Raw genomic sequence first — 11,358 nt, forward strand, 5'->3', positions numbered from 1 at the left:
TTTTTCAGAAACAGAATTTGAGAGCATTGTAGAAAATCTTACTTTAATTAAATAAAAATGGTTATATACAAATATTTTTGAAAACTCAGGTTAAACTTTTTTTCACATCTTTTTATGAACATCATTTCTGTATTTATTACCTTAGAGCAGATATAAAACTAAAGCTAGTGATTATCCAGAATGGTTGCTTGCTATTTAGGATAGGCGAATAGTTGTAACAATAAACCCAGAATGTATAATAATAACATAATAGAAACTCATATCTTGCTCACATAACAGTACTATGCTGCAAAGACATGAGCAGGAACTCGTTTGCACAGTTGCTCAAGGACCCAGACTTATGGAGTGGTAGGCTCTGTTCTCTCCAGAGTTCAAGCCTAGAAAAAGTGCACATCATTTCTCTTTGCATTTTCTAAGTCAGGAATACTAGTTGCACATACTACCTCTAAACACAAACCACCACCAAATCTTATTTGTCTGGTAAACATAAATTTCTCATTTACGTTACTGTCCTATGTGAATGAGGGTGGGAGGTGGTACTCTGTTCCATGCAGTCACTCAGAGACTGCTGGTACAGCGGCCCTTCTCTGCCACGCTGAAGGATAAGATGTTTAGGTTAGTATTTTATTTGTGAGATGATTCCTATACATAACTAATTTTTTTAAAAATTCAAAATCAGTAGTGATGCAAAAATATTCTAATTATTTCAGCCTCATGGTTGTTAGGTTTAGGGACCACGAATGAGAGTTGCCTTACATATCTTTGTGGTTTTAATGGATGGTTTTTCTCTTCCTGTATGTCTACTAAAGAATAGACTTTTCTCCATGGCCCACGATGTTATTCTAGATTGACTTTATTGCCTTTCTCATTCACAGGCCTCTTAGGGAAACCTTCCCATCCGTTATTCCTGAGACATTATCCTACACTCCTACCGTGGGATCCTAAACTTGAAAATCTCCAGTGCTAGCTTCCCACATTCACATTCAAACACACACACACACACACACCTGGGTCATTCTACCAGGCAAAGGAGGGACAGACACCTGACTCAATGATTGATCAGTGACTGATCAGATTCTCTTTCTCAAGAATGTGAATTAAGAGACACAGAGACCACAGTCATTTGGGAGCAGGCACTTGAGCCTAAAAGGTCAAACTTCATTCCTGCAGCTAGTTTGACTTGGTTTTTATTCCTATTCAAAAGAGCTCTGAATAGAATAAAAATCCGATGTGGTCTGGCCCTTTGCCTGTGACCTCTTTGGCTTGGTTCCTTGAAATGCTGCCCCCTCCCCATGGTGATGGGTGTTCCTATAATACTGAGATATAGATGCTCCTCCCCCCAGTCTTTGCACATTGTTTCCTCTGCCCTTTTCTTTCTCCTCCTGCATATCTGCCTGGAGAAAACCTGCTCTTCAAGAGTTGGATCACATTACATTTCCATGACACCCCTTTTTGATTTCTCAGACTCAGTCCTCCTCTTCCAGCATTGCTCATGTTGTATTGTGTGTATGTGATTATCTGCTGTTTCCCACAAAACTGCTCGCTTCTGGGGGAGAAGGGGCTGTATTTTTTTGTCTGCATTCCTTAGAATCTACATCATAGAAGGTGCTCAGAAAACCTTTGTTGAATAAATTAATGAATAATGTCCAAACCCATTGGCATTATTATCACGACATAAATCAGACTTAGAGGATAGGGATTTGGGCCACTAGACAAGGCAGTTGACAGCGCAGCAACTAGCTGCATGAGCAAGTCAGGAGAAGGCAACGTCTTGTAGTGCTTATGAGCTCAAGCTCTGGAGTCAGGTGGATGCAGGTTCACATCCCAGCCCAGCACTCATTAACTGTGCTTCAGAATCTTTTTAAGATATGTTTTCCCAGTCTATAAAATGGGGTTGATAACCTATAGCCATGCTTTATAGAGTTGTGATGGGAATGGAATGAAACAACATTACAACAGCATAGTCCCTGGCATGTAGAAAGACAATACATTCCTTACTAAGGTTTATTATTAAGAATCCAATTCTGGGGCACCTGGGTGGCTTGGTCGGCTAAGTGTCCAACTCTTGGTTTCAGCTCAAGTCATGATCTCAGGGTAATGGGATTGAGCCTTGTGTGAGGCTCCATGCCCAGCATGGAGCCTGCTCAAGATTCTCTCTCTTCCTCTGCAACCACCCGCCACCCCTGGTCAAGCTCACACTCTCTCTCTCTCTCTCTCTCTCTCTCTCAAAAAAAAAAAAGAACACTTCAGTTCTGTAGTACTTTTGTCCATTTGGTTCTGGGCCCATTAGCATACTATCAATAGAACTTCCCAAGCTTATAAAATCCAGTTGCAGGAAAGGACCTGATTGAACAGTTTTGAAGTCCTAGCCTGAAATTACCCTAGTCTGGCTAATCTCCTTAGTGGCACATGCAGATGATAACTGTATTTGGAAACAGCTATCTTTAATAACTGGCAAAAATTTGGCAATACTTCCTGAATTACTCAGCACAGATATCCCCCCACACACACACAAAAGATAAGCTTAAGTCAGTAATGCTGCCAAGTGTCACTAAGGAAAAAGGTTTGCAAAGTTGTCTCCAACAAAGCATCCTGGGTAATATTTATTAGTGAATGAATGTGGTCCAGGGTCTGAGCTCAAGTCTGAGGGCCCATAGGTTCATTGTTCTCAGGACCTCAGAGACTGGTGCACATGAATTAAAAGGCACATGAATCTGAGTTGCCTCCTGAATATCGATTTTTTTATTATGATAAAATACATAACAAAACTTACTATCTTAACCATTTTTAAATGTACAGTTCAGTGGGATTAAATACATTCAGTGTGTTGTGCACCCATCACCACCATCTTTCTCTGTAAGCCTTTTTATCTTATAAAATAAACTCTGTACCTTCTAAATAGTAACTCCCCATTCTCCCCCATCCCCCAGCCCCTGGCAACTGCCATTCTAATTTCTGTCTCTATGACACTTAAAAATAGACTAAAGAATTAATAGAAGTTGGGAGAGATGGGGAAAAGAAGGATTGTGGAAGTAAAAAATCCCAAGCAGAATGTAACATATAAAGGATATGGGGCAGGGAACTCTCAACCCATAGGAGGGAGGCAGCCATTGGGGCTGGGGTATACAGTGAAGGGAGAAGGATTCAAGCTGAAGATGAAGAGGGAAGCAACAGGCATTAACCTGTTTAAGCAGAGACGGGGCATAATACAATATATTTTTAAATGATCACTCACTACATAGATTAAAGTAGAAGAACGAATGAATGTGGAGAGACTAGGAGACTATCATAGTCCTCCAGGTGAAGAATATAGTGGCATATACCAGTGCCATGGTAGTGTGAAGACGAAGCATAGCTGCTGGCTTCAAGAAATATATAAAAATAAAAATGTAACTTGTGATGGATTGAAAGGGGAGGAGGTGGGAGATTTCAAGGATGACCACCAAATTTATGATTTTAGCAGCCAAGCAATGGAGGTGCCATTTTCTGAGTTGGGGAAATCTAAAGGTGGACCAGACTGGGGAGGATAGGTAAAGAGATCAAGAATATAATTTTAGACCTTTGTATTTATGACAATCTTGTGACATTTAGTTAGAGATAGATGATGATAAATGATGGTGACAGATAAAATTTTACACATGTATTTATGACAATTCTGTGACATCTAGTTGGAGATAGATGATACAGATAGGTAGGTAGATCGATCGATCGATCGATCAATAGATAATTTGAGTCAGAGGGGTGCCTGGGTGGCTCAGTCAGTTAAGTGTCTGACTCTTGATTTCAGCCTGTTCTTGATCTCAGGGTTGTGAGATCCAACCCAGGGTTGGGCTCTGCGCTGTGCATGAAGCCTACTTGGGATTCTCTCTCTCCTTCTCCCTTTGCCCCTCCATGCACATGCTCTCTCTCTCTCTCTCTCTCTCTCTTTCTCTGTCTCTAAAAAAAAAAAAAAGGATCTGGGATAGAGCTATAAATCTGAGAATTCATCAGCATGAATGAGATCACTTTGGGACAAAGTATCCAGTGAGAAGACCATAAATGAGATCCCAATGACTCTACCATGTAGAAGTGAGATGGGAGAGCAGGAAGGAGCAAGTAGATGAGAGAATGAGTGGCCTGAGAGGTCATAAGAAAACCAGGAAGCCAAGGAAATTCAAAAAAGAAGGATCCTTTTCCTACGGGAGATGCTGGACAATGGGAATGAAATTCTCAACACCCCAGCTGGGCTTTCCTCTACCCTGCTCTGACCAGGATACGGGTCAACTCCTACCTTGGTTCCCCTGCTCCTGTTCTATATTTGCTGTTCAAACTCTTATGCTGAAATCCTCTTATCTCTCTAGATATGTTAATGTCATTGGCCAATGTCACAAGATTAGCATGTGACTTAACTTGTCTATTAATACAGCCCACATTAACAGTTGGACCACCAAAGCCAAGGATACTTTTCAACAGCTCAAGGAAATTTTTCAGTAGGTAAGAAGGCAAATACTGGTTAATAGCATAATTAACTCTTAAGAGGGCAATCTAACTTCTCTCATTTCCAAGTTCTTAGTAACCCACAGAAGGTGATTTGTTCATAAACACTGGTTTTTCCAAATAAAAGACAAGCATAGATAAGGGACAAAAAGAGCAAGATAATTTTTCTGGAGGGTTTGTTCCTTCCTGGCTGAGACCTGCTATGGTGAAAAAAATTTGGTTCTGACGGTTAAGTTATGTGACCTTTGGGAAATCACTCAGTGTCCCTCAACCTTAGTCTCCTCATCTGTAAAGCGAAAAAACTGAAGTAGGTTTTGTTCAACCCTCCCTCCAGTTCTAATGGCCCGTCGCTCTCAAAGTATATGACTATTTTCAACTTAGCTTATGCAGAAGTTTGGTCTTGAAACTCATCAGGACACAGAAAAGCACTAGAAGATCCAGAGCCAATGATAGGCACCAACACTCACCAGCTCAATCTGCCATTTGACATATTGGAAAGAATGTTAAGTAGAGCACAACTCTTTGCTAGTTTTTAGGTCTTTTTAGAAGGAAACTTTATAATAATAGTCATTTGAGGTTTTCAACTACTCTAAAGGTGTTCTTTACTCAAGGATTTTAAATAAATGGTCTCTCTAGGAAACCAGTGCTGGAAGAAAGGACAGAAGTGGAGAACGAAAAGAAGGAGGGAAGGGAACAGGGACAGGAAGAGAGCATTTTAAAAAGAAAGGGAATATGTCCTTTTAGCTAGAAAGAGTGGTTCTCATTATAGAAGAACATTCTCTCTGACCATGCCAGACTCTATGCTCTTAGAACAAGGCCTGTGGCAAAAAAATAAATAAGGAAAAAGGAACCTATGATAAACCATTGATTCATTCGTTCATTGGTGAAAGACATCAAAGGTGACAGCAGCATTTTTTCGTCGTAATGTACTTGGTGAGAAATAACTAAAATTAGCAACAGACGAAGTTGATGCTAATTATCCCTGGAAACTGAACATACCGTTTCACAAGATCGGTGTAAAAAATCCATGCACATGTTAATTTTTTAAATGGTACATGCAGATATGGCCTTTAGAATCAGGCTTTTTATTCTACAGGATGTTGCCTATATAAGGAGATGAGATTGGATGAGTGATATAAATTATATATATACATAATTTTTAAATTAGGTTGAGGGACACTGAGTGATTTCCCAAAGGTCACATAACTTAACCATCAGAACCAAATTTTTTTCACCATAGCAGGTCTCAGCCAGGAAGGAACAAAACCTCCAGAAAAGGGGCGCCTGGGTGGCTCAGTTGGTTAAGTGACTGCCTTCGGCTCAGGTCATGATCTCAGGGTCCTGGGATCGAGCCCCTCATGGGGCTCCCTGCTCGGCGGGAAGCCTGCTTCTCCCTCTCCCACTCCCCCTGCTTGTGTTCCCTCTCTCGCTGTCTCTCTCTCTGTCAAATAAATAAATAAAGTCTTTAAAAAAAAAAAAAACCTCCAGAAAAATTATCTCGCTCTTTTTGTCTCTTATCTATGCTTGTCTTTTATTTGGAAGAACCAGTGTTTATGAACAAATCACCTTCTGTGGGTTACTAAGAACTTGGAAATGAGAGAAGTTAGATTGCCCTCTTAAGAGTTAATTATGCTATTAACCAGTATTGGCCTTCTTGCCTACTGAAAAATTTCCTTGAGCTGTTGAAAAGTATCCTTGGCTTTGGTGGTCCAACTGTTAATGTGGGCTGTATTAATAGACAAGTTAAGTCACTTAGGCACTCAAATGAATGTTGTCTATGAAGCAAGGGTATACACTTACCTAATGTTGTTACTGATATGGAATATGGATATGGAATTCTTTTGGAATAAAAGTTATCTATCCCACCGCTGAACCTCTGCTACCAAGTTCTCCTTTTCTGAGACAGCCAATGTTATCAACTTTTATGTACCTTTCAGAAATATTTTATCAAAACAAATGAATATGTATGTGTATATACAAAAACATACATAACTATATATATACATATATATACACGTATATATTCCTCTCATTTTGTTAACTCAAATGAGAGTATACAATACTTGCTTCTTTCAGTTAGTAATATTGTAGAGCTCATTTTTATCAATATATACTGTTCTTTATTTCTTTTTGTGGATGTATGGTATTAAATCATATGTCTGTATATAATACACTTCACCAGTGCCCTATCGATGGACATTTAAGATTTCACTTAAGTTGTTTTTAATATTTACTATTAAAAGCAATGCTACAATTTAATGACTTTCAACATACATCATTTCACACATTAGGTTCTATTTGTAGGAAATCATTCCCAGGAGAGAAATAACTAGGTTAAAAGGTATGCGATTGTAATTTTATTAGAAACTTTTTTTTTTTTACTTTGTGGTGTGTGTGTGTTTGTGAATAGGAGATGTATATACATGGACCAGTGATTTGCCCAAATGGAAGAAGAGAGAAGTAAGTCTTCCTCATGCTGTTTCCTCTAGCCACTGCATCCCCCTTCCCAGAAGCAATCACTGTGACCAGCTTCCTGTGTAAGTTTCCAAAGACTATTCTATGCATTTATGTATCTATAATATAAACACAATCATCTATGAATGTATAGGAGAAGTACTCCAGTTTGACAGATAGGCAGTTTTCTTCTGTCACAGTCTGGGGATCAGAAGACTCTTGCCAAGAGAGGCATCACAGATCAGTGTAAGTGTTCAAGTAAGGAAAAGATCTTTTTATTGTCCTGTCATTCTTTATCAGCCAGACACCAGCAACATTGTGGATTCCATCAGGAATTCTGACCTTCACTATGCCTATGTGTACATTCTGGATGGAAGAGAAGCGATGGGTACCGGTTGAATTTTCCAATCTGGATTCGCTGCAACCATCTGAGATCTGCTTTCATCTTTTTTTTTTTTAAAGATTTTATTTATTTATTCATGAGAGACAGAGAGAGAGAGAGAGAGGCAGAGGGAGAAGCAGACTTCCCGTGGAGCAGGGAGCCCGATGCGGGACTCGATCCCAGGACTCTGGGATCATGACCCGAGCCTAAGGCAGACGCTTAACCATCTGAGCCACCCAGGTGCCCAGATCTGCTTTCATCTTCCCAGTGGTAGAGTCTGTGTTGGGTCTCCTGCCCCCTTTGTTTCATGTTTCTCTCTTTCTTGACTGCATTTTCCAACACTGGAGGGCTACACATTTGGACTTTAGGTGGCAACCTGCATTCCAAGAAGCCCTCCTTAACACAAGTCTGTTCACTTCCATCTCTCTGTGCAAACTGCATGGCCCTTGTCTGACTACTTTTCTCTCATCATATCTTGATAAAAGCAACAAGGAGCCATCAACCTACCGCAATATTCTGAGTTCTTCCAAAGAGTTCCCCTCGGGGGATAGACAAGCCAGTGGTTTCGCTTCTATGACAGTTCGAGTGACAACTTTACCAAATATTTTGCCATGGGATAACAAGGGTCAACAGCTTTCCAGCCTGCCCGAGAATCTCTCCTATCATCTATATGTCATGCAGTTCAATCACTACTAAGAGGAATCAGACCATTCTAAGGCACAGAAAGCCTGTCAAGTCTTACCTTTCACAGGATTCTGTTCCAATGATGTGGCTATATCACCTAAGGGGACACAATAGCCAGAGTTTGCTATCAAGGCCCCCTACCCACCAATAGAGTTAATCAAGGCAAAGTTAACTGTCCAAAAGTTTCTCGTAAGCAAGGAAAACAACAAAACAGAAGGACTCAGCGGCTGTCTACTTTCCTTTCTATTCCCTGGCCTTTCTAAGGCCAACAAAGGACAAACCCTAATCTTGTGCAATTCCCACACATGAGCTGTGCTCTTTTGGACTAATGCAGGTTTCTTTTATCTTTACTGGCTTTGAGGAGACATCAGATTTTCTTGTGGATGAGCTCTGTGGCTCTCCATAGCCAGCAGGCTTAGGCTTCAGGCCCAGAGCACCCTGGAGGCCCCATATGGTTTCATCTGGACAAATACTTTCAAACAAATTCCCTGGCTTTTCTGCAGAATTATTGAGATGACAGACACCTGCCACCCACGTAGTAAGATGATGTTCGGCACTAACCCGAGGGCCTTACAAGGTACAGGTGGTATAAGCAAGTAAGACTGGTGAGTTCAGCCTGAAATCATAACATTATCTTAAATTTTATCTTTATTTATTTTTTTAAAGATTTTATTTATTTGACAGAGAGAGACACAGCGAGAGAGGGAACACAAGCAGGGGGAGGGACAGAGGGAGAAGCAGGCTTCCCGCCGAGCAGGGAGCCCGATGCGGGGCTCGATCCCAGGACCCCGGGATCATGACCTGAGCCGAAGGCAGACGCTTAACCACTGAGCCATCCAGGGGCCCCTATCATAGATTTTAGATCACCAACTTGCTACAGCATTAACTGCAGGAGTTCTTTTGTAATGCACCCAAAGCTTTTTTTTTTAATCTCTTTGACACACCCTTTGGAGAATTAAAATACAGTAGTAAAGCCTAAAAGACTCTGGTAAGAAGCCTTCTAAGTATATTTTATAGCATAAAAAGTAAAATAAAGAACATGCCAAGATTCTAAGGGTTCAAAATTTCTAGTTACTCCAGTATGAGCCAAGAAATTGATGACAATTGACCCTTATGCTTTCAAAAACTAAATGAAATGGAGAATTCTAAGAAAGTAAAATGTAAGCCAAGGGCCTTCAGTAGAATATGCTCTCTGTAAAAGATATATTATTATATCATCATTTAGTCTTAGGTTTCTAGTATTCTCTCAGAATTTTAAGTATACTTTAAGTAATTACCTGGCATTGATTCAGCATCTGGTATTTGGGGATTTTTTTAGACTGAGGTATTTTTCACATAAATTCAATTCAATTCAATTATAATGAGTGTTTAGATTGATACATGTTTTTAAAGATTTATTTATTAATTTGAATGAGAGAGAGAGAGAGAAAAAAAAAAAAAGCATGTCAGCAGAGGGTAGAGGCAGAAGGAGAGGGAGAGAGAGAATCTCAAGCAGACTCCCAGCTGAGTGCAGAGCCTGATGCAAGTCTCCATCTCACGACTCCGAGATCATGACCTGAGCCAGAATCAAGAGTCGGACGCTCAACTGACTGAGCCACCCAGGTACCCCTAGATTGATATTTTCTTATTACAATCCTTTTAATACACACATTGAGACTAATTTTCTTAAAATAGTTAGATTTTAAAACTATTTTAAATTGTTAGTTTCTTTTAAAAGTCATCAGAATTCACATGGCTAGATGGTTTATTCAAATGTTTAAGAGAAAACTAAATCTAAAATTATTATATTTGCTAACCAATATTTTTCTGGGGGTCTTATGTGGTATGATCTTTCACTCCCACTCCACCTCACATATTGAACTTCTGCTTTCCTCTTACGTATCCTCAAGATCATATTTTCCTTATTCATCCTTTTCCTATGCCCATATCTCATTAAATCTAAGATGTCATTGTAGATGTATCATTTTTGGTACCATTAAGAAAAAAAAATCTTAACAGTCACAATGCTTTCTTATCACTTAGAATTTTTATTTTATAGGAAAAGAGCCTTTTTCAACTTAATATGCAGATTTCTTCATGTATTCTTATGTGAAATGAAGAGATTAAGGTTAAGGTAGTCCTAAAATGTCTTTACATTTAGAGCTAGACTCAAATCCAGCTCATTGTGGAAGCATCCATAACTCTAACCCCACTCGCCACTTCCCATTGCTCCCAGAACCCTATGTATCCTCTTATGTAGTGCTCTGCCACATTTTCTCTCTTTTTCAGAATAAATTCTTATGAACCATGCTGTAAGACTCCTCTTTGATATTGCTTGGCACAGCTTTTAGCTGAGTTAGGGTGATGCCCTTCTGGGAAATTAGAGCAGAATAAAAAATGCAGTGGGCACTAAAGTGCCTATTTTGATGGTTTGTTTAGCAAACCTAGTTTGATCATTGGATGTGCAAAAATTTTCCTTATATTAGAGTCCTTATCCTCCCCCTCTAACATCAGCCTATTAAATCCACAGTCTGTTGGATTTGATTCCCAATTGATGCTCAATTGGTGTAGCTTAGATATTTGTGTGGAAATTTACTACAGTGACTACCCTTCCTTCTAATGGGGAAAAAGTTTTGTTCCTATGGTAACTGTTTCAGACCAGTGCATACTTACTATACTTCTAAAATATGCAACCCATCCTTATGGGAGTACACATCATCTTGAAAGATTTTTTTATTCCTTCAATAAGCATTGATTTTTTTTTCCTTTTCACCTGATTTCCGAGTAAAATAAAGCTTTGTTTGTAAGAATTGCTAAGGCAGAGCTTCAGGGAAAAAAAAAAAGAACCATGGATGAACCTGGCCCTTGGCAGTTGTCATGAGAGAGCAGAAACAGTCCTCAAGTGATTTCTGGGAACACATGACCAGTCCCTCCATAGCTGTATTTCTCCCAGACTTTATATTTTCCATGCATCATCATGTTTTCTGTGTTTGGGATGTTGCTATGCAAAATGATATAAAAGAGTGTTTTTTTTCCTAAGGCAATTAAGTTTAGCAAATGCTACTCTAGAATGATGCAGAAGTTCCTTAGAAAAATTTTAGAACTCCCTGGGGAATGATCTAAGAATGCTCATGATAAGAAAGGATGAATGTCAATCATGGCTTAAAATGTCATTCATCAGCTCCAGGGACTTTGCAACTACTGACATCACTTAAGCCACAGTTTTGAAAAGGGTTCTTCTTTGTATTTTGCAAACAAAAGGCCCTCCTGATCTTTTTCTTCAAATTCATTGGTCTCTATGAATTTTTCCCTTTAAAAATTATATACTACAATAGAAAAGAAAGAAAGAAAGAAAGAAAGAAAGAAAGAAAGAAAGAAAGAAA

The sequence above is a fragment of the Neomonachus schauinslandi genome, chromosome 5 (genome assembly GCF_002201575.2).
Source record: "Neomonachus schauinslandi chromosome 5, ASM220157v2, whole genome shotgun sequence".
NCBI lineage: Eukaryota > Metazoa > Chordata > Mammalia > Carnivora > Phocidae > Neomonachus > Neomonachus schauinslandi.